General features: G+C 34.2%; 1 long non-coding RNA gene across 1 annotated transcript; it reads right to left on the reverse strand.

Moving 5' to 3' along the window:
- Nucleotides 1–1,603: 1,603 nt before the first annotated feature.
- Nucleotides 1,604–14,850, reverse strand: LOC133203266 (uncharacterized). Its single transcript, XR_009723366.1, has 3 exons — nucleotides 14,787–14,850; nucleotides 8,365–8,536; nucleotides 1,604–2,509 (listed from the first exon to the last, which is right to left on the reverse strand). It is a non-coding gene; the product is annotated as an uncharacterized LOC133203266 (long non-coding RNA).
- Nucleotides 14,851–22,750: the final 7,900 nt, after the last annotated feature.

Here is a 22,750-nt window from a genome sequence, read left to right on the forward strand (position 1 = left end):
TATGGTAGAGTCATTAAAATCTTTTCAAGAACCACAAGACCAAAAAAAAAAGCTGAAACTTGTATGGAAGCTTCCTTACTTGGTGTAGATTTTAAAAGAACTGCAAAGCCATAATTAAGGAACCGTACCCCCCTTCCCTCTACGGGTGAAATAACTTTTCAGATCTAATTTTATCCATTAGGAAGTTCTCAATTTATTTTTTAGTCCAATGTAGACAAAATTCATGAGCTGCAACAACGTAGCCTTCTCCGATTTTTTTTTTTTTTTTTTTTTTTTTTTTTTTACATGAGATGAAAAATATTGAAGAGGGCTACATTATTTCAGCTAAAAATTCATTTTTTCACCTGGAAAGTCACGTGCAGGTGAACTTAAAGTTCATGTTGTATTTTTTCTATAATGTTGGATCTCAGCCAATCAGAGAGTTAAGATTATTAATTCATATAGTAATAGTGATGGCCTTTGCTTTCTTTCATACTATTTTTTCTTAATAATTCTTGTAATATGTTCCCTTTTTTCCAAGACAAATCTCCCACCCTTTTCTTTATAATTGATACATTTCAGCACACCAAAGTGCTTGCTGGGATCATGACAATTACAACTGTCATGGTAACATGACATTTACAATTAAAGTTAGTAGTTAAAATTATTTTCATATAAAAGAATTATAAGGCTTGTAACCTCACACTCATAACCAGATATCATTGAGATGGTGGCCATCTCAAAGGGCCCCGCTTTCAAAACCGAACATGAAAAGGTAAAGTAGCTGAAAAGAGTTTACTTTGAAGAGGAACATTTGTGTACTATTAAGGGATGTGTTGTTTGAGTCTAAAGGGCTTCTATGTCATCCTTGTTATAAAAAAAAATGGCATAAAGATCACGAGTGCTCCATACCCTCTATCAAAAGACAGCACACAAATCACTAATGTTGCATATCCTCTATGAAAATTGTTGCATATCCTCTATCAAAATATGGAAGGAAAATCACAAATGTTCCATACCCTAAGTCAGTTGGTAAAGTTTGAGGCTAACTGGACTCAAGGGAAAGAAATTATGCACAGAACAAAGATTTTAGACAGAGAGGCTATTTTTGACCTTGACCCTTGACCTAGAAACTTTGTTCAAGGTCACTGCACATCGATTGACCAGTGGCACTCTGCGAGTGAAGTATGAACCACACTGGACCAAGAGGAGAGAAGATATGCTCCGGACAAGGATTTTTCATATAATTCTGCTATGACCTTAACCTTAGACCTAGAAACATGGTTCAAGGTCACTGCACACCTTTACCCAAAGACACTCCGTGGGTGAAGTATGAGCCAGATTGGGCCAAGGAGATAGAAGATATGCTGTGGTCAAGAGATCTCGGACGGACGGACAGACTGATTACTATACAGCGCCCGCAGAGAGGAGCCCTAATTAATTAATAATGTCTGGCAACATGCAAGTAAAGAAATTCTGCTGAATATTTTAAAGTACTTTATATACTCCTGAAGGATACTATAATTTCATGAACCTTTCTCCTTCCACACAGGCCAACATTGATATTCGTGAATGCATAAAGTAAACAATTCAAGACAGTGACATGTTTTATTCCATTCTTTGCATAGTCATTTCATCATGAAAACATTTGTACATACATGACTGTATAAGGATAAGGAATTATTTTCACTGACTGATTTAAAAATTCTTTAAATTCTCAATATATGAAAAAATATTCCTTTACAACTGTTTCTATCAAAGTGCTTAACATTAATGAACCTATTAAATGAATGCATTACTTATTGAATGATTATTTGATAAATTGCTCTATTTAACTTCTTTACTTATCTAAAGAAATATGCACTCTGATTTAACAAAAGTATATAAAGATTTATACACAACATAGTTTATATATATACCTTTCAAACACTAATTCCAAGACTTTCCCAAACTTTCTTCATCTTTAAATCAAGAAATATTTTTTTTTATTTCTCATGCTCCAATACATAAGTGTATACCAGTACAACACAAATAACAGACTGAGACAAAAATATTGTTGGACAATCTTTTTTTTGTATATTGCTGCATTGTACTTTACACAGGTACAGTCCTTTTTCTTGCAATTTTAAGTATAATCATAAGCATTTAATGTCCAAACAATAAAAAGCTGTTTTGTTGGTGTTACACAAGATGTGATGGTTTTTTAACATTGCCCTTGCTCTACATGTATACATGATGGAGGAATTGTGATACAGGGAACACAGTTGGAACAAAAGTCATGCATGAACATGCATTTAATATAATTATTAGGCAAGAAAATCCATTTCCAGATCTGTGTTGTCGTTGACAACTTGACATAATATTCGAAACTCTTTGAACTTCTTTTCTTTTAATCAATGTCTTCATTTTTTCTTCCTATATATTGATTTTAATTTTTTGATGGTAGTGCTTTGGGTGTTGTTATGTAAAGATAAATCGGAAATAGGCAGTCCTCTTTTTTCCCCTGTTGTTTGATGTTTTTAGGTAATATCTGAAAAGAAAGCATTGGTCATGAGCATTTAAAGCAATGTAGGAAATATCAGCAAACAAGAGGCCCATGGGCCACATCGCTCACCTGAGCACATTGGCTAGGCAAAAGCACAAATCAGTTCAGTATTGAAAAGATTACCTGGGGGTGGGGGAGGGGGGGGGGGGCTTGAATTTTAAACTACCTGATGATGTTTCCATGTCAGTATAACAAATGGCTTTATTGTACTTGAGAAGATTTTAAAAAAATTTCCCATATATTCCTTTGTAAAAATTTGATCCTCCATTGTGGCTCCTCCCTATCCCAGGGGTCATCATTTGAACTTGAATCTACACTACCTGAGGATGCTTCCATATCAATATGACTAAACATAGCTTTCCTGTTCTTGAGAAGAAATATTATTTCTATATGTTCTTATGTAAAACTTTCGATCCCCCAATGGGCCCCATCCAACCCCTGGGGGTCATCAATGCACAAAATTGAATCTACACTACCTGAGGATGCTTCCATATCAAAATGACTAATCATGGTTTGCAGTTCTTCTTCAGAAGATATTTTCCTATATATTTCTATTTAAGACTTTGATCCTCCATTGTGGCCCCATCCTACCCACGGGGGTCATGATTTGAACAAAATAGAATCTACACTACCTGAGGATGCTTCCACATAAATATGATCAATCCAGGCTTTGCTGTTCCTGAGAAGAAGATTTTTAAAATTTTTCCTAAACATTTTTATGTAAAACTTTGATCCTCCATTGTGGTCCCGCCCTACTCCCGGGGGTCATGATTTGAATAAATTTGAACCTACACTAGCTGTGGATGTTTCCATATAAATATGAACAATCTGGGCTTTGCTGTTCCTGAGAAGATTTTTCCTAAATATTTCTATGTACAACTTTGATAGTCCATTGCGGCCCTGCCCTACCCCCGGTGGTCATGATTTGAACAAACTTGAATCTACACTACCTGAGGACGCTTCCATATAAATATGACTCATCATGGCATTGCTGTTCTTGAGAAGAAGATTTTTAAAGATTTTTCCTATATATATATTTCTATATAAAACTTTGATCCTCCATTGTGGCCACGCCCTACCCCCGGGGGTCATTATTTGAACAAACTTGAATCTACACTACCTGAGGATGCTTCCATATAAATATGACTCATCATGGCTTTGCTGTTCTTGAGAAGAAGATTTTTAAAGATTTTTCCAATACATTTCTATGTTAAACTTTGATCCTCCATTGTGGCCACGCCCTACCCCCGGGGGTCATTGTTTGAACAAACTTGAATCTACACTACCTAAGGATGCTTCCATATCAATATGACTCATCATGACTTTGCTGTTCTTGAGAAGAAGATTTTTAAAGATTTTTCCTATATATTTCTATGTAAAACTTTGATCCTCCATTGTGGCCCCGCCCTACCCCCGGGGGTCATGATTTGAACAAACTTGAATGTACACTACCTGTGGATGCTTCCACATGAGTTTCATCTTTCCTGGCCCTATGGTTCTTGAGAAGAAGATTTTTAAATGTTGCCATTATTTTTTCACTAATTCCTAATTATCTCCCCTTGAAAGAGGGCGTGGCCCTTCATTTGAACAAACTTGAATCCCCTTTACCCAAGGATACTTTGTGGCAAGTTTGGTTGAAATTGGCCCATTGGTTCTTGCGAAGAAGTCGAAAATGTGAAAAGTTTACAGACAGACAGACAGACAGACGGACAGACAGACAGACGGACAGACAGACGGACGCCGGACAAAATGTGATCAGAAAAGCTCACTTGAGCTTTCAGCTCAGGTGAGCTAAAAATACAACTAATTGCCAATTTTTGTAATTGCACACCCCGCACCCGAGATGTAAATTGCATTTGGCAGTATTCCAAGTTTGTCAAATGGCACAGAGTATTTGTGAAATACCAACTACAAAATCATGATCTTAGTAGGCATTCAAATGATAAGCATATTAGAAACTTAAATATTATAAATCTCACAGAATGAAAAGACAACAAAGATGTCCATAGGACATGAATGCCCAGTCGCGGGTATATTAGTAATGCAACATTAAAAGAGCTATATAAATCCCCCCCCCCCCTTTAAATGTCATATTTTTAAAATTTCTTGAAATGTCCTGAATTGTATATATTGTATGAACTAGATGTGTCGAACGCCATGAATGCCTCTGCAGTTAATTTCTTAATTTTTTTTTAAGTTCAAGAGAGATAACTTTGTCAAAAATCATCGGACCATGACCAAATTTGAACTTGACCTGTATTTTTTGGTAAAATACCTGCACATGCAATTTCAACCTTATATATACATCCCTACAAAAGTAAGAGAGTGGAAACTGAACATTTCTAATTTTTGTAAGTTCAAGAGGAATAACTCTGTCAAAAATCATCGGACCATAACCAAATTCGACCTTGACCTGCATTTATAAATATATCCATATGCCAAATTTGCGTTGAATGTGTGCAACTGTTGCAGAGATAATGAATGGGAAGTGAATGATGATGGAATGATGGAACAGAGTAACACTATATTCCCCTGCCCATTTTATGGCGGGGGCAGAAAAATCAGAATTAACAAAAAATATCGTGGTTTCAAAGCAGGTCATTGGCAATTTTTGTTTCTAGGACACCACAGATTATTTAGATTTTGTGTTATTTATCAGAAAGAGGACAAAATGTACACAAAAAGCGCAAATCTGCTCCATAACAATATTAACATATTTCACTGATACAGTCCATTATCATTTTACAAAAGTTATGGAAAATTTGACTATAGGTCATCTTCCTGATGTCATATCTAACATATGATGTCATGGCTGATGAAAATATATCCCCCTGTTTTAGAACATAATTATGCATTTCTCTGTCAAAGTTTGATTTTGGGGGCAAATATCAATTGGTCATTATCAAATAGTAGTGTATGAATTTTGACTTTTACTCGACACTCAGGGCCAATGAGCAGTGAGGGATCTTTATAGTGCCAATGCCTGCCGTGACACGGGGCCTCAGTTTTTTAAGGTCTCATACAAAGGACCCACAACTTTCACTTCAAAGTGCTGATCGCATGGCAAAGGAACAGTTGCTACCCATTTTTTTATCGACTTAGGTCAGTCGCAGCCGAGATTCGAACTCACGACCTCCTGATCATGGAGCGAGCACTCTACTGATTGAGCTACTGTGAACGGTCTTCAAAATTGAAATTGAAATCTAAAAAAAAAGATATAGTTGATAAATTCTCACCAAATTCTGTTTAAGTGTATAAGCTTATGTAGAAATATCTTAAATGCTTTCTTTCAAACTAAGCAAAATACAAATTTTAGAAAGTGAGGTCAAAGGAAAGGTTAAAGTAAAAAAAGGTTGATGCCCTTCAAAAGCTTACTTCATTTTGTATCAGCATATGAAGTTTGATAACACTGTCCAGAATTGTTTCTTAAAAACTGAGCTAAATACTAATTTAAGAAAAGTGAAGTCAAGGTCAAAGGAAATGTCAAGGTAAAAAAAAATGTTGATGCAGTTGAATAGCTCTCATCAGTATGTATCAGCATATGAAGTTTGGTAAAAATATCTTGAATAGTTTCTTTAAAACTGAGCTAAACACTAATTTAAGAAAAGTAAGTCAAGGTCAAAGGAAAGGTCATGATCATGAAATGTTGATGCAGTTGAATAGTTCTCCTCCGTGTGTATCAGCATATGAAGTTTGATAAAAAGATCCTGTCATAGTTTCTTTGAAACTGAGCTTTAAACTGTTCTAAATACAAAGCATAACGGAAGGAGAGAAAGACGGAAGATAGACATGACAAACTCTATATGTCCTAACCATACTCATGTATTCTGATGCAATGTATTTAAAGACTCATCTATAAATGTCTTTATAGTACTGATACATGTCCCCCAAAAATGGCTAACCAGTAATCTGAAATGAAGAACTTTGCGATCTTGCTAAAAAAAATAATAATACAGTCAGGGTTTAACACTAAGGCACGTCATACCAACTTGGTTAAATGAATGGTATGGTTGTGTGCAATGTATGTGTACTAGACCTTTTGGTCAGGTTGATAACTGTTAAATCCTTTTCAGTCTTTTGAATAAATATATACAAAATTGTAAAAAAAAAAATTATCTTATCTGTACAAATGTAAGCACAACCTTTGCTCTGTATGTTGAAATCCCTTCATAACACAATTGTTATTTTCAGCAATAAAATTTTTTATAATATATATTTTTAGCTGTAGTAGACAAGTCTGGGTTGAAATGTATCAACTGATATGGTATAAATACTTACCAAGTAACACTTTCTGTATTTATTAATATTTAGGATAATCATTTTAGTAAAGTTTGTTGAATGTCTTTAAGGCTCATAATTTTCATGTCCCAATTAATGAACCAGACTCAAAATGGCTACTCTGTCAGAATCTTGACACGCATGAGAGATAGTTTCAAAAGTTACCAATTAAAATTAACAATTATAAGAAGTTTGGTCAGGGCAAGTGATTTTATGGTGAGTAATTCAAATTATGGAAGGTAGCCTGACATGTCTAGTACTTGTTAAAATAAATGTCAAACCTGATACTCAAACCCTGTTATCTCGAACTATCCATAGAACTGTGGAAAAACTTCGAGATATTGGGAAGATTCAAGATGTTAAGGGCAGTCCTCCAAGTCACACTTCCTACCAGGTCGCTAAATGATGACCTAAACTTTTTTTTGGTCACCATTTCAGAACTTCTGGTCACAATCAACAAATATTTCACTCGCCATTGTGAAAACATTTTGTGAAAACACATTTACATGTAGCATATAGTAAAAGCAAGGAACAACACTCATTTATGTACCTACGATGTCTTTTTAAAATTTATCAAAGATTACTTATTACTGTGACTTAATAATTTGCTAGGCTGAAGAAACCACTCATGAAATAGTAGTTCATAGAACAACCAGTATGGTTGTGCAATGAAGAACACAAGTGTATTATCCTAGAATTAAAATTAATTCAAATGAAATTGTAGCAAGTTTGACTGATGCGTGCATAAGTTTGAACTATTCAGATCTGACTTCGTCAGCTGTTTGTTATGTTTATTTTATGAACCTATGTATTAAACAGTTGTTGTCCACATCACCAAAACATGATGATATTCAAGCTATATTAGCCAAATGCTCCATTACCAAGATCAGGTTTTAAAAAGAATACATTTTGACAGTCGTTCTGTTGACTGTACAGCATGCTGGCATATCATTACGTAATCTCAGTCTTTGCGACGCTTAACAAAGTTTTAGGAATGTCCTCAAACATTTTCTTGACAGAGAAGCTTGGGAAAAAAGTAATCTTGATCCCAATCATAAAAATTGACAATCGCCAGCCCAAATTTTCTCAGTCGCAATAATGCGAGTTAGTTTTAATTTCCAGTCGCAAATTTAAATTTTTGGTCGCAAATGCGACCATTTTAGTCGCAACTTGGAGCACTGAAGGGTAATATAATAAAAGATTGGGACTTAAAAATTACTGACATATCCACTGTATTCGAGATATCAGTATTCAAAATACCTATGTTTAACTGCAAAATCATGTATTCTGTAAATCAACTATTATTCCCGACAATTTTTATTCAGGATTCTTTACCCTGAAATCCATCTGCAACAGTAAGCATTAATTTTTCCAGTGAAGGAAACATTCTACCATAATACAATAGCTGTCACAACTTATGATTGGTTTGTGATGAGAAATATTTCTAGTAAGTAATGAAGGTTGCAAAAATTGCAGATCTTTCTTGCAGGCAAGTTAAAGTTGATTTACAGTATATCATGTTTATATACTGAACTTTACAGGGTATAATAATCAAATCTTACCATTCAAAGTAATTTAATGTTTCCCTAAGTATGACATCTTCTTTCATCAACTGCCATCAGAAGTTCGAATACTTAAGCCAGTTCCAATGTCCTCCTTTGCAAACCCTGGTATTCCATGTGAACTGACATTGGGTCTCCATCTGATTCTTAGCCACTCCAATTCTCCCCATATCTTCAAAGAGAAAAAGAAGTCAACTCTACCTAAGATCAATAGCTTCCTTAAGCTGAAGTCTTCTTAAATAAAAGATGATCTAAAAGAGGTTTAATATACAACAATGCTCACTTGAGCCATTTCAGCTCTGCTGTTCTTCAGAAACTTTTTTATCGCCATGAAAAATTGTGACCTCATAATGTGACCTAACCTAGCTCCAATAATACTGCATCTTTGCTTGCTTTGTAACATACAAATTAATAATTAACAAGCACTCTGAGAGTATTGCATTAGCAATACTAGACCCCTACCGCCAAGTGTAATCTGGTTCCCGTTAAGAATTGAAAATGCCATAATTCCGTCAAAATCAATGAAGCGGAACGAAATGCAAACTGATCTGTAACTCATCAAGATACACTCACATACCAAAAATCACTCAATATCTGCTAGCGTTTAGGAAAAAAGTACGGAAAACCAAGTGGGACAGACAGACAGAGGGACAGACAGACAGACGGACAGACTCAGAGGAAACCTAAAACCTATAGTCCCCTCCAGTTGCACCGGTAGGGGACCAATTACTAAAAAAAAAATTGCGGGGGGGGGGGACTACTTTAACACTTTCCACCACCATACATCCAATACATGTTTTTAAACCCAGAAAGACCAGCAGGGGGAACAACGTAAACATGTGGCATATTTCTCTCTTTATAATGTACAGTGGGGTATTTTTTGTGTGGAACGATTATTTTAGGGTTTTACAGATTTATTCCTATGGTACACCTGATAAATAAGTGTAATAAATATAATTTCTGGAAAAAAAGTCCAAGTCCTAAGGGAGGGGGGTCCTATCCATAAGTACCTGTGCTGCTGATTTGTGGGGAATAATTTTCACTTTTTAGCTCTGTTGACTTGTGGGGAATATTTATCACTATTGACTTATGGGGAATATTTATCACTATTTATCATTGATGACATGTGGGGAATATTTATCACTGTGGGCTTGTGGGGAATATTTATTATCATTGTTGACTTGTTGGGAATATTTATCATTTTTGACTCGTGAGGAATATTTATCACTGTCTACTGGCTTTTGGAGAAATGCATTATTTTACTTAACATTTACATTAAAAAGTGTAATAAATATAATTTCTGAAAAAAAGTCCAAGTCCTAAGGGAGGGGGGGTCCTATCCATAAGTACCTGTGCTGCTGACTTGTGGGGAATAATTTTCACTTTTTAGCTCTGTTGACTTGTGGGGAATATTTATCACTATTGACTTATGGGGAATATTTATCACTATTAATCATTGTTGACATGTGGGGAATATTTATCACTGTGGGCTTGTGGGGAATATTTATTATCATTGTTGACTTGTGGGGAATATTTATCATTTTTGACTTGTGAGGAATATTTATCACTGTCTACTGGCTTTTGGAGAAATGCATTATTTTACTTAACATTTACATTAAAAATACAAATTATTTTTTCAATAAATATCTACCAAATCTAAATTTAAAGAATCAATCATCATATAAATGTACTGAAACTAAATAATGTTCATAAGTCCTCTAAATCAAAGCACATTAAACATGTTTGATATGCTGCATATAGAGTTCCCTTAACTAGATTTTAATTTTTTCTTGCATAAAACTGTTTTCAATTCAGAGCTTATAAGTCAGTCTATGCGAAAGTTTTTTGGACCACACTGGACATTCAGTCCTGTGTAATTTTTAATTAATGCAATGAATACAAAGGAAAAACCTCTTAAGTATAGGCCCAACAGCTTTTCTTTTACCAGGGATCGCTCCCACATAATTCTGTAGACAGTCCATGTGTCTTAATGATGTTTATTTATGCATTTGGAATTGTATATTTTCTACTTATAAAAAAAAACATTGAAATGACTGCGTCGAAATAGTTAAGCTCAAAACCAAACTCTGAGACATCAGACATTCCGGTCCGGTGTAAAAATAACACATCAGGCCAGAGGCACTGTATCCAGGGATAGACATTAACTTTCAGATTCACTTGCCCTTTGGGCAAGTGATCTCAAACTTTGACTTGTCTCAATGCAAAACTTGGTTGCCCAAAATTAGGAAAGAACTTAATAAGCAAAAAATTAATTTCTGTAAACGTTATGATAAGAAAAAATGTGATCAAATATCAGTATATATACCAGTCAGTGAAAAAAAAAAAAATGATGCTGCATTTGTACATAAATGTATACAACTGTACTTGTAAATTTAACCTTCTAACACACACTGCCATGCAGCAATAACCATTTCCTTTTAATTTCCTTATACATGTAATAAAATTCATATTTTAAAAAAATTATTTTCGGTAGGATCCTTTTGTGAATCGTGATTTTCAGAGATAACTCTGAAGCAACGCTAAAGGAAGATACATGTAGTTGCTACAAAACATACATCTTATCTTGATCAGGATACATTATGTTACGCTGTACATATATTCTGTGCGTGAATAAATAATCTAATTTCCTAATAAGAAGTTAACAAAATATTGTTAGACGTAGAGCGCATTTACTACAAAGGAAAATAACGAACCTGATTTTAAAATGAATGGTATAATCCAGAAATGCTACCAAGGAAACATTGTCAATCAGGTGCATGGCTAAATCAAGTGTTCAATTTATTGTTTTATTAATAAATTAATGTAATCTAAATAAATATGTGCATTTGCATGAACAAAATCACTTGTTCGATCGGACAAGTACTTTGACAATTTCACTTGCCCAAACTGAGAATTTACTTGTCTCAGGCAATTGGACAACCATTAATGTCGATCCCTGGCACCAATTGATTACTCTCAATTATAATCAATCATTTATTAGTAGATATTGTAAAATTTTCTGATAATTCAATATTTATCAACATGGTTATATCTTCACAAAGAATTTTGGCTGAAGTAAGTCGGAGGTTAGAGTGATCTGTTCTGAATGAATCATGGTAATATTGTTACCCTCATCATTAACAACATATTTTGCAATGGGTAACATCATATAAATAGTGCTTATTTTTTAGGGTAAAACAAGAGGCCCCTGGACCACAATGCTAACCTGAGTAACTTTGGCCCCGCTGTTCTTCATCTGATTTCCCCCCTTGTAATACCTATTGTGGCCCCGCCCTACCCCAAGGGGTCATGATTTGAACAATTTAGAATCTTCCACATTAGTTTCAGCTTTTTGGTTCTTGAAAATAAGATTTTTAAAGATATTTTCTACATATTTCAATGTAAAACTTGGATTCCCTATTGTGGCCCCGCCCTATCCTAGGGGTCATGATTTGTATAATTTAGAATCTACACTACCCAAGGATGCTTCCACATAAGTTTCAGCTTTTCTGGCTAAGTGGTTCTTGAGAAGAAGATTTTTAAAGATATTTTCTACATATTTCAATGTAAAAATTGGATTCCCTATTGTGACCCCGCCCTACCCCCGGGGGTCATGATTTGAAGAATTTAGAATCTACCCTACCCCAGGATGCTTCCACATAAGTTTCGGCTTTTCTGGTTCAGTCGTTCTTGAGAAGAAGATTTTTTAATAACCCCACCCTATTTTTGTCTTTTCTTGATTATCTCCCCTTGAAAGGGGGCTTGGCCCTTTATTCTTATAATTTAAACTCCCCTTCACTCAAAAATGCTTTGTACCAATTTTGGTTAAAATTGGCCCAGTGGTTCTTGAGAAGAAGTTGAAAATGTGAAAAGTTTACAGACTGACGGACAGACAGCTAGAGGGATGACGGACAATGGGTGATCAGAAAAGCTCACTTGAGCTTTCAGCTCAGGTGAGCTTAAATGACATACTGAGAGAAAAATATTTTCAACTGATGCATCAGTATGTACACTACAGTGTATTATGCAGCTGAATGTCTGATTGATAAACAAAACAAAAAAATTCTACATCAGAATTAATTTAAAAAGGCATTTAAACACTCTGCATAGGTTTTTTATGCCAGTCCTATACCCCAAGGGATCATGATTGAAAAAAAAACAAAAAAACTTGAGTCTACCTGAAGATGCAACCATATGAATATGACTAACCAAGGTTTTATTTTTCTTGAACAGTTAATTTTTATTTAAAGATTTTTCCTATGTTTTTCTATGTAAAACTTTGATCCAAAATTGTGGCCCCACTCAACCATTACACCTGGGGTTCATGATTTGAACAAACTTAAATCTGTGGCAGTGCTACCTGAGGATGCTCCCATATGAATATGACTACCCATGGTTTTGCTGTTCTCGAGAAGACGTTTAAAGATCTTTAGCTATATATTTCTCTGTAAAACTTTCATTTCCCATTGTGGTCCCGCTCTACAAAGGGGTCATGATTTGAGCAAAACTAAATCTAAGGGCAAGAGAAAGAAAAACCCCTGACCCTAGGGCCATGAAGTTCATAATTTTGGAACTCAGGAAGAGGCACTTTGCTCATTTAAAGACAGACGATACCTTCCTCAATAATATATAATTTTTTCTAAGATTTTGTCATTGAAGTATTGCTACTTTAACATGTTTACTCACAAAAAATTAAGGTACCTTACCAGGCATTTGTGCAAGATACCAGAGGATGTTTTTCCTATAAAGTTCTTTTGGAAAAAACTCAATTAGCCAATAACACATTTTTTTGGTCTTTCATTTTTTAAAGACAATTAGAAATCAGTTTAGAAATCAGAAGGTTATTAAAATTTTGAATATTTTCCACATAATTCGAAGGAATACCAAAACAGATATTTGAGGAATGTATCGTCTGACCTTAATAGTCTGTCTGTTTAATACCCAGGAGAAGAAAAGATTTTCAAAAATATTAAGGAATTTTCTCTATATAAATTCAATAGACAACTCCATCTTCAAACATAAGAGCTGCTGACCCTGGAGCTACAAATTTCACAAATCTGGAAGAGGTACCCTTGATTAATATAACCATGGGCTCAGTTTATCTGCTTTATACCGAGAAGCAGGAAAGATTTTCAAAAAATTAATGCATTTTCACTGTATATTCAATAGAACCATGCCTTAGCACCAGAATCCCGATCCAAGTGGCCATGATATTCACAATTTTGAAAGAGACACTGTTACTTATCATAACTATGTACTAAGATTGGTATAAATCTGATGCACATGATCAAAGAAGGAAGATTTTCAGAGAAATAATGCATTTTCACTATATAACCAATAGGGCCCTGCCCTAACACCAAAACTAATGACCCCTTGGGGAATAAAATTCAAAATTATGGAAAAGGCAACTTTATTCATCATAACCATGAACTTCGTATTGTTTTCAACACTCAGGAGCAGAAAAGAAATTTTCAAAGAAATAATGCATTTTCACTATACCTGTATTATCCATAGACCACACCCTCCAAACTCTCATCCAGGGGCTATGAAATTCACAATTTTCAAAGAAGCACCCTTGCTCATTATAACCAGCACTTAATTTTTTCCCCTTAAATATCAGAGACAGAGACGAAGATTCCCAAAGAATTAATGCATTTTCACTATAATTATCACTAAAGCCCCATCCTAACACCACAACCCAAGGGCCATGAAATTAATAATTTTGGAAGAGGTGCTCATCATAACTTTGTACTTAGTTTGTTTGCTTCATATCCAGGAGCAGAGAAGAATATTTTCAAAGAAATAATGCATTTTTACCATATTTAATCAATGGAGCTCCACCCTTACACTGGAACCCCTGACCTTGGGGCAATGAATTTCAAAATTTTGACAGAGGGCTTAATGCTTATTCAACCATAGCAGCAATTCAACTGCTTAATTTCCAGTAGTAAAAAAAAGATTTTAAAAGATTGAAATAATTTTAATAAGTTTAGCCCTATCCCTCAGGCCAAAGGGAGGGGGGGGGGGGGGTGGCAGATATAATGAAATTCACAATTTTTATTCCCCTTCATCATACTAGATATTGGTTGAAATTGGTTCATCAGTTCCAGAGAAGAAGCTAAAAATATTCAAATGTTAAAGAAGGATGGACAAAAGCAGATAGCAAATAGGTCAGTGAGCGACTTAGGTTTTCATTTGAAAAAAAGGGCTAAAATTAGCACAGAGTTAATTGGAGTTTCCTTTCAAGTAAGATCGATTGAAAACAAAAAAAGTGCATTTCAAAGACTGAATAACCATAAGGTCAGCAAATGAAGTCAGTGAATGTTTTTTTTTTTATGGTAATGGAAGCATAGATTTCAAAATGAGAACTTAAATGATAATTGTTTACTTATGATCTATTACTGTAGGTAATCTTGACTTACCAAAGCCTTCTGTCACCATACAGAAATCCAGACAGAATGCAGTCAGTTATATACTTGTATCCTCCAATTCCATGCAGAGTTGTCTGTTTACACATCTGCCTCTCAGTCTCCAACATTTTCAAGAATAAAGTCACCTTAAGTTTGCTCTTGTTGTGAAAACTCCAAAATCTGCAATAATAGTTTTGCTCTGCATTACACAATTTAATTGAATTTTTTTCATCAGTATATGTGTATATTTTTACCCATGATTACAAGAAAAGTCTACATCACTCAACACCTGATTTTTGACCCCAATAGCAAATATAATTTGTTAGTGCTCTCAATACAACTGACCTTGTCTCGACACACAAGAACAGTTAAGAAATAAAATATAATATGTAATCTTTGCATCAACTTAGATAGTTTTAAAAGACATTTTGCTTTATCTGGAGGGGCGAGATCAAGTCCGACATCTGGGATTGAATCATTCATCTTTTTTGTACTGTTTAAACTTTTCACATTTTTTTAAAAAAATACATGTACTGGTATAATTTAAAGATTGTGACCCCTTGAACTTTTGAGATTTCAACCTTTTCTATAAAAAAAAATTTGAAATATTGTTCATGTCGATAACAAATAAAGTTGCAAGACTGGTGCAAATTTAAGTATCATGTACACAACAGGTCTTCCCGGTTCTTCTTTTCTTCTTCAATGAGTACCTATATGATGATCACCATCAATTTGAAAGCAATTGAGTTCATCAAAAGCAAACATTTTTATAGAGGTGGGACAAAACAGGTAGATCTTGTGATATGATACGTATCTCAATACATAAACAAGTAACATGATATGATACGTATCTCAATATTATAATAAATATATATGAAAACTATAAAATTAAAACTAGAGTGTTTCAAGGAACACATGTGTCGCCTGCTCTGTAGCTTCCTTAAAGGTGACAAAAATCTAAAATTGGTCAGCTTTTTATTTACTTTTAGCATGATAGTTCAATACATGCATTTGCCTGCAGAGAAAAACTGGCACCTATGGATAGTATAAGACTCTGATAGAATCTGACAATCAAAGAAAATATGGTTCTTTAACCCTCAAATGAATAATTTAATTGAAATTAATTAATTATTAGAAATATCTACTTATCATTTTATTAAGACATATTTCCAACAATTAATCCTCCAAAACGGATTTCAGTCTGTCCTTACTGCAATTGTCACTCTACACGACCCATGGTGGAATACCGATCCCAATGTATTTTCATTGTAACTATTTACATATGTGTTAACTGAATTTCAGGCCTAGATAAATAAATTGTGCGTTTCCGGTTCCCCATCAACCCTAAAATATATGAGCCGACCCTGAAAAATTTATCCGCGGATATCTTTCCAGAAGTAAACAATTCCTCTTCACTATTAGAAATCCTAATCTCGATCACTTCAGTGTTAAAATAAAATAAAATGTTTTCCCTACCTATCTACCCTATTTCTTCTCGGGTTGGAATAGGAAACACACTCTTTATTTATCTTGGCCTCATACATTTTCAAAGTACTTTATCATGAGCTAAACGTGTTTCCAATAATCCTCCAAAAGAGATTAACATGAGAGTCTTAACATGATCCATTGTGGAATAACGATCCCGATGTATTTGCATAGTATTTAATTAAAATATGTGGTAACTGAACATCATACAGATTCAAATTACAGTATCATGAGCTCATAAACATGTATAAATGCTAATTATCAAAATCCTGTCTCTCAAATTTCAGAAGTCATAAATTAAACTAAACTTCCCGAGGTATTTTTTGCTGGTATTTTTCATATTGTGTTACGACAAACATGCTAAATGGCATAGAAATACCTCTTAAATGTCAAAAATATGCTGTAAATCGGCCCTATGAACTACATTGTATTTTGAAAAGTAGGTCAAAGGTCAAGGTCAAGAGGTCAGTAACCATGGTAATTTACAAAAGCCATAGTGCCTAGCAATATATGTGCAAAATATAAAATCCATACCTCTTACAGATCTTGAGATATAGGGTGTGACAGAAGGACAGACAGATGCAAGGTAAAGTGACCTCTTAGTGCCGCTCTGCTCTGCAGGCGATACAAAAATTTAGTATTTCATTTCAATGTCTTTGACAATAAATCAAGATTCTATATCAAATCAAATGTGCTTTGAAATTGATACTTGAAGTTCATCAATTTCATTGACTAAAAATTTACAAAACAATATTCTAGGGCATATTTACTACCGATATTCGGACTTATTTTTCAAGAGAAAATTTCCCCTAATATCCCATTTTCCCCTTTTGATGAGTACAAAATTCCCCTTACAATAATGAAAAGCACAAATAATTTTTTTTCCTTCGAAAAATTTTCATCAGATGTGAAATATGGTATACTTTGCCATTTTATGCACTCTAAATGTCATTAAAATGCTGAAATTGGGCCCCCCACATGGCCGTAGGAACCGGGGGGGGGGCCATGGGGGGGGGGCTGTGCCCCCCTATAATTTTGCCGATATATAGAACACTATAGAAAACATAGCTGCTATATGCTTGTGCCCCCTCAATAATAACGTCTGATGACCTTTTTTTTTTTTTTTTTTTTGCTTGTCAGGGAATTTTGGTAGTTGATAGTGCCCCTTCAACTGAAAATGTATGGTTGTGCCCCCTCAAAGTGAAATTGCTTCCTACGGGCCTGCCCCAGCAGGGCTTGCCAGTGAAAGTGGCCCACAGACCCCAGCTGATTTTCCCAATTTCTCCAAAAAGGGTAATTTCCAATTTGTTTCAAAATTTCAATCCAAGCTTTGTTATTGGCTGTTAGTGCAGATGGCCACTAACAAAATAATATTAACTGTTGTTACGATTAACTGTTAACGATACTTTTTGATGCTTTACATACTGAACTTTTCTATGTACAGTACCATCTTCCGAGGATGCTCAAGAGTGAAAATGTTTTCCCTCTTATCTATGACTTATTAGATGTAAAGAGTGTTTACAATATCAATATCATCTCTTCACTTTGTACAAGCAGCCATTTTCAATTTTTTGATAGGTCGTTCATGTATCGTTTCGTACGGATATTTCAATGCATGTATCATAAACCATATCTAAGCCAGAAAATATCAGTATGTATTGGTTTATCGATATAACATCCCACCTCTACATTTTAAAAAATTAATATTTATATATAAGATTATAACACTAATGTACTAGAGACACAATTTTGTGTCTTTGACTGAATTTGAACCCATCCCTGGCATGCCAGTCCATTGTTCTATCAATTGAGGTACAAGTTTAACCCACAAGCCTAAGCCAGTATTAAAGAAGCTGTGTATCATACACTACCATACCAGGGTTTGACACTAACTTTTTCAGGCTTTAGTCCAGCCAGACAATTGCTTCATTACATTTAGTAGTCCGCACACGATTTTATAAGTCCGTCAAAAAAAAGAAACATCAATGTTTTAAACAATAATTTAACGTGACAATTAATATACGTATTATTTTTTGAAATAAACAAAGTATTTACGTGAAATATATTATACCACAGATTCATTGAAATCTCGCAATCAGCAATTATGATCGTTTTCCCGATCTCGTTTTTTTTTTTTCTTTTTTGGTCTTTACATTACATGCAGAACGTCCAACATCTTACTTAAAAGTGTCATACTAAATCATGATCGCTAACACTTTATACTTCATATCGATCAGTCGGAAAAATTAAGCGCTGAATTGACCTGGCTTTTGCGTAACTACCCGCCAAAGCTAGAAATCTAAAAAATACACGCGGGGTTTTCCAGTAAAAGTTGTCGAGAATCGGACATTGGTAATTTATTCATGTTGTTTTTCAGTTTTTATTGGTCCGTTCGGACTAATTAGCCACATATTTTATTAGTCCGAATGAAAATGTATTAGTCTGAGACTATCAGACTAACGTTAGTGTCGAACCCTGCATACTAACACATGTATATAAAAAAAATAACTGTTTTGAATCCTTAGTTATTTAATAATGTTCCGTAAGTGATTTATCATCATGCTCACTTTAAGCTTTTTTTATTACTTGTTCTGAAGGGGAAACACCTTCTTTAGCAGGGTTGTTCCTAAGAATTGAAATAGCAGGGGACATTTAAAAAGTAGAAGGGTTTTTCGGGTTCCTCCCTAACGGAGGGGTTGAGGGGGAATACCAGAATAAGCGGGGGATTACATCATTATAGGTGGGGAAATTCCCCGGCCCCCGAGTTTTAGGGACAACCCTGTTTAGATGCAAATTTATAACTACAGTGAAGCACGCTTATAATGATGGAAGTGCAAGAGAAAGATGAGTATGCTTTGCTATAATTTATTTTACATATATGTATTAAGTTTACAATATATTTTAAAGTCACTGGGATTGTAAGCGTCAATTCATTAAACATGTTTGTGCTTTACTGTAGTGCTTTTCGTAGGCGCTCGTTTTATAAAGTACATGCAAAGAGGTACAGCGTCCTTTCCCACTATTGAACATTTTCAGAATCTCAGACACCCGACAACATGCAGACTTTGAACTGCAGACTTTACACTTAAGGGAACATGTCAAAAGAGTAATTTGAATGATACATTCGAGTATATTTTATTGAATTTGATAATCAAATTTTGTTCTTATTTGTACAAGTTATACATCTCTACATAAACACATGGTGTGGGTGGAAGGGGGCAAGGAGGCTGCCCCCACCTTTTTCTGAGAATACTTTTTTGCTGTTTCCCAATAACTTTTTTTCCTTTTATAAATCAATAACAACAAACTCCCAACAACAAATAGAAAACAAGGATCTTCACAGGGGCTGACAAATCCCATTGCCCGATGCCCGGGGCTAGTGAATTTTAGGGTTGGGCTAGTGAAATTTTATCAACCACTTGCCTGTGGGCAAGTGACTTAAAAAAAAAATTAAATCCACGTATAAGTCAAATAAACAACTGAATAAAGCTAGGCACAGGGGCTTGCATTATATTCTTATTAGGGATGTCAATGAATAGTCGACTATTCGACTATCAGTCGATTGGACCGACGATCGAATAATGAAACGACATTCGAATATTATTATTATTATTATTAAATAAATGCAAAAAAGTGGGATAACGAGATGGAATTCTCATCTCAAAACCGAGAAACCCTCAGTCTTCAGAGACAGTCGATAATTTTCCTCCACAAAATATTGATTTTCCATGTACATATATAGAAAGTACACTAATTGTTAGTGCTTCACAATCGTGAGAATTATTTGTCCGTATTGTTTTTGTAGTAAATTACCGATCAAATTACTCTGTTTTCTTTGTAAAAATATTAATTGACGTTGATCCTAAACCGTGTACCAATTATATTTAGTTATTTCAAGATTGCTCAAATGCAAGGAACAGACCATAGCCGTGCCTTGTTTTGACACTTCGATAATTATTAAAACAATTCGCTTACATTTTACGAATAGTAGTAACAATCAATAATTGAATAAGCAGTATATAACTGTTTAACAATATCACAAGCACCTGATGTTTCATGATTCATTACGTGGTGAGCTTTAAAAAATATCGGCTGGCAATTTTTAAATGCTTTTTAATGCTTACTAAAATGAAAATTTACTGTGCAGACCGATTTATGAATTCGATCGACGGGGAAATTTGTTTATATAATTATGCTTTCCACACATCACGTTGCATTAATTTTGATGTTACATTTTAAATACATTTAAATGAAAGGGTTTTTGAGTAACAAATACGTCATATACCATTGCGAATATTCGACTATCGTTCGAATAATGCAATCGAATAATCGACTATGAAAAATAAATATTTTGACATCCCTAATTCTTATAGTATAATTACAAATATAATATACATGTATATATATATATATATATATATATATATATATATATATATATATATATATATATAGTATTAATTTATGGTCACGATGGTGGGGCAAGCAAAAATTCAGGTAGGGCAAGTGAATATTGACCATGCACTTGCCCTTAGACAAGTGCCTAAAAAATCTATTTGTCAGCCCCTGCTTCAAGAGCTAAGAAAATTTTATAAACTTGTATCTTTATATAGATACATGTATGTTATGGAGGGCACAATCTGTAAATAAAAAGTGAATATTAAATTTTTCTTTCTTTTATATATGTATCAGTCGAAAACAAGATATTCAAAAACAGCTTATGGAGTCAAAAGAGTAAGGGCGAAACGATTACACGTACTGTAAACCGCGACGTTTCGATTAAATGCTCTAAATGTTTACAAATTGAGTAAACGTTTACACAAAGGTCATTATCAATGTATATCAGAAGTAAAGATAAATATAAACAAGTTGTTTTATTTCATATTTACCAATGAAATTATTGTTTTCTGTTTTAATCGATACCAGAAACATTATTAAACAGAACTACCTAAAACCCAATACCGTCTAACATATTTAATTCCGATTTCTGAGTAGCGAATACTAACGATGTATTATGATTTTATTTATCCAAGTATAAAACTTGATTTACTTTGATTAAATAAATATACACTGTAATACATTTTCCCCCATCTTTGAAAAGTGTTTCAATGCAGTCAGCAGATCGCGGTTTACTTACTTCAGGATTAAAAGATCCAATTTGACAATGCTTCTTCTACGTCCAGTATGTAGCCAAATAAACTATTAAAGCAATATTGTGTGACGGTGTAAAAAGTGAATGAGTTTTATGTGCTTCTATCCTTTCATCATAAAAACCAACAAATAAATAGTTATAACAATTCATACTTACATTATAATGAAAGAATAGAGTATTAAATTAGTGTTTCATGAGTAATTCAACACAAAATATTCTCCCATTTAAATGGTAACATTTCGTTTACTGCTGTTCATTTTAACGTTTACAAAATTCAATAAACATTTCACCCTTACAAAAGCGTTACATTTATCAATAACATACAGTGCATATTAGAATACAAAAATATGAAAAAGATGTCAGACCCAGATTTATCAAGAAAAAAAAATGGAAAAGAGGGGAGGGGGTCCATGCCCCAACTGCCTGTGGCTTCGACAAGCTCTACCACTTAGCTTGCTACACTTTGCAACTGGTAGAGCTATATAGTAAATTAAAGACAGATTTATCAATCTAATAATTTTTAACACCTGAATACTAGTACTGGCTTACTGGTTAACTTATTATATATCTTTTCATGGAATATATCATATCACTTGCACCACCTTTTATTGAATCTGGATAATAATTAGATTTTATAGGTTGTATCCTAGCTGGGCAGAATCTCAAGTAATATGTGATTAATATCTTAAAAGTTTCATTTGGGTATTCTTTAATTCATAATATGATTATTAGAAAGCAAAAATTCTATAATAGGAAATGTATGTCATCTCCTGAAATAAAACTCCCAAAGGCTTATTTTTTTTAGCTTAAGACCGTTCACAGTAGCTCAGTCGGTAGAGCGCTTGCTCCGTGATCGGGAGGTCGTGAGTTCGAATCTCGGCCACAACTGACCTAAGCCGATAAAAAATTAGTAGCAACTGTTCCTTTGCCATGTGCTCGGCACTTTAAAGTGAAAGTTGCGGGTCCTTTGAATGAGACCTTAAAAACCGAGGCCCTGTGTCACGGTAGGCATTGGAATGATAAAGATCCCTCACTGCTCAATGGCCCTGAGAGCCGAGTGAAGGTCCAAATTTGAAGCCCTTCACCGGTATATGGTGACGTCTCTATATGAGTGAAAAATTCTCGAATGGGAATTAAAACGGCATACAATCAATCAATCAATCAATCTCTTAGCTTCATGAGAATTGCATGATTATCCTGTTTGTTATTTTTTATACTCAGGTATTTTAAAAAGTATGGCCCTTTTATCTTATGAGAAATGTATAATTCATAATTAAGCGAGAATTCTTTTTAAACTTACCATGGAAGGTGTAGATCTTCCTTTTAACACCCAATCATA

The sequence above is a fragment of the Saccostrea echinata genome, unplaced genomic scaffold, assembly GCF_033153115.1.
Source record: "Saccostrea echinata isolate AGI-Se365-2 ecotype Australia unplaced genomic scaffold, CSIRO_AGI_Sech_v1 ptg000049l, whole genome shotgun sequence".
Lineage (NCBI taxonomy): Eukaryota > Metazoa > Mollusca > Bivalvia > Ostreida > Ostreidae > Saccostrea > Saccostrea echinata.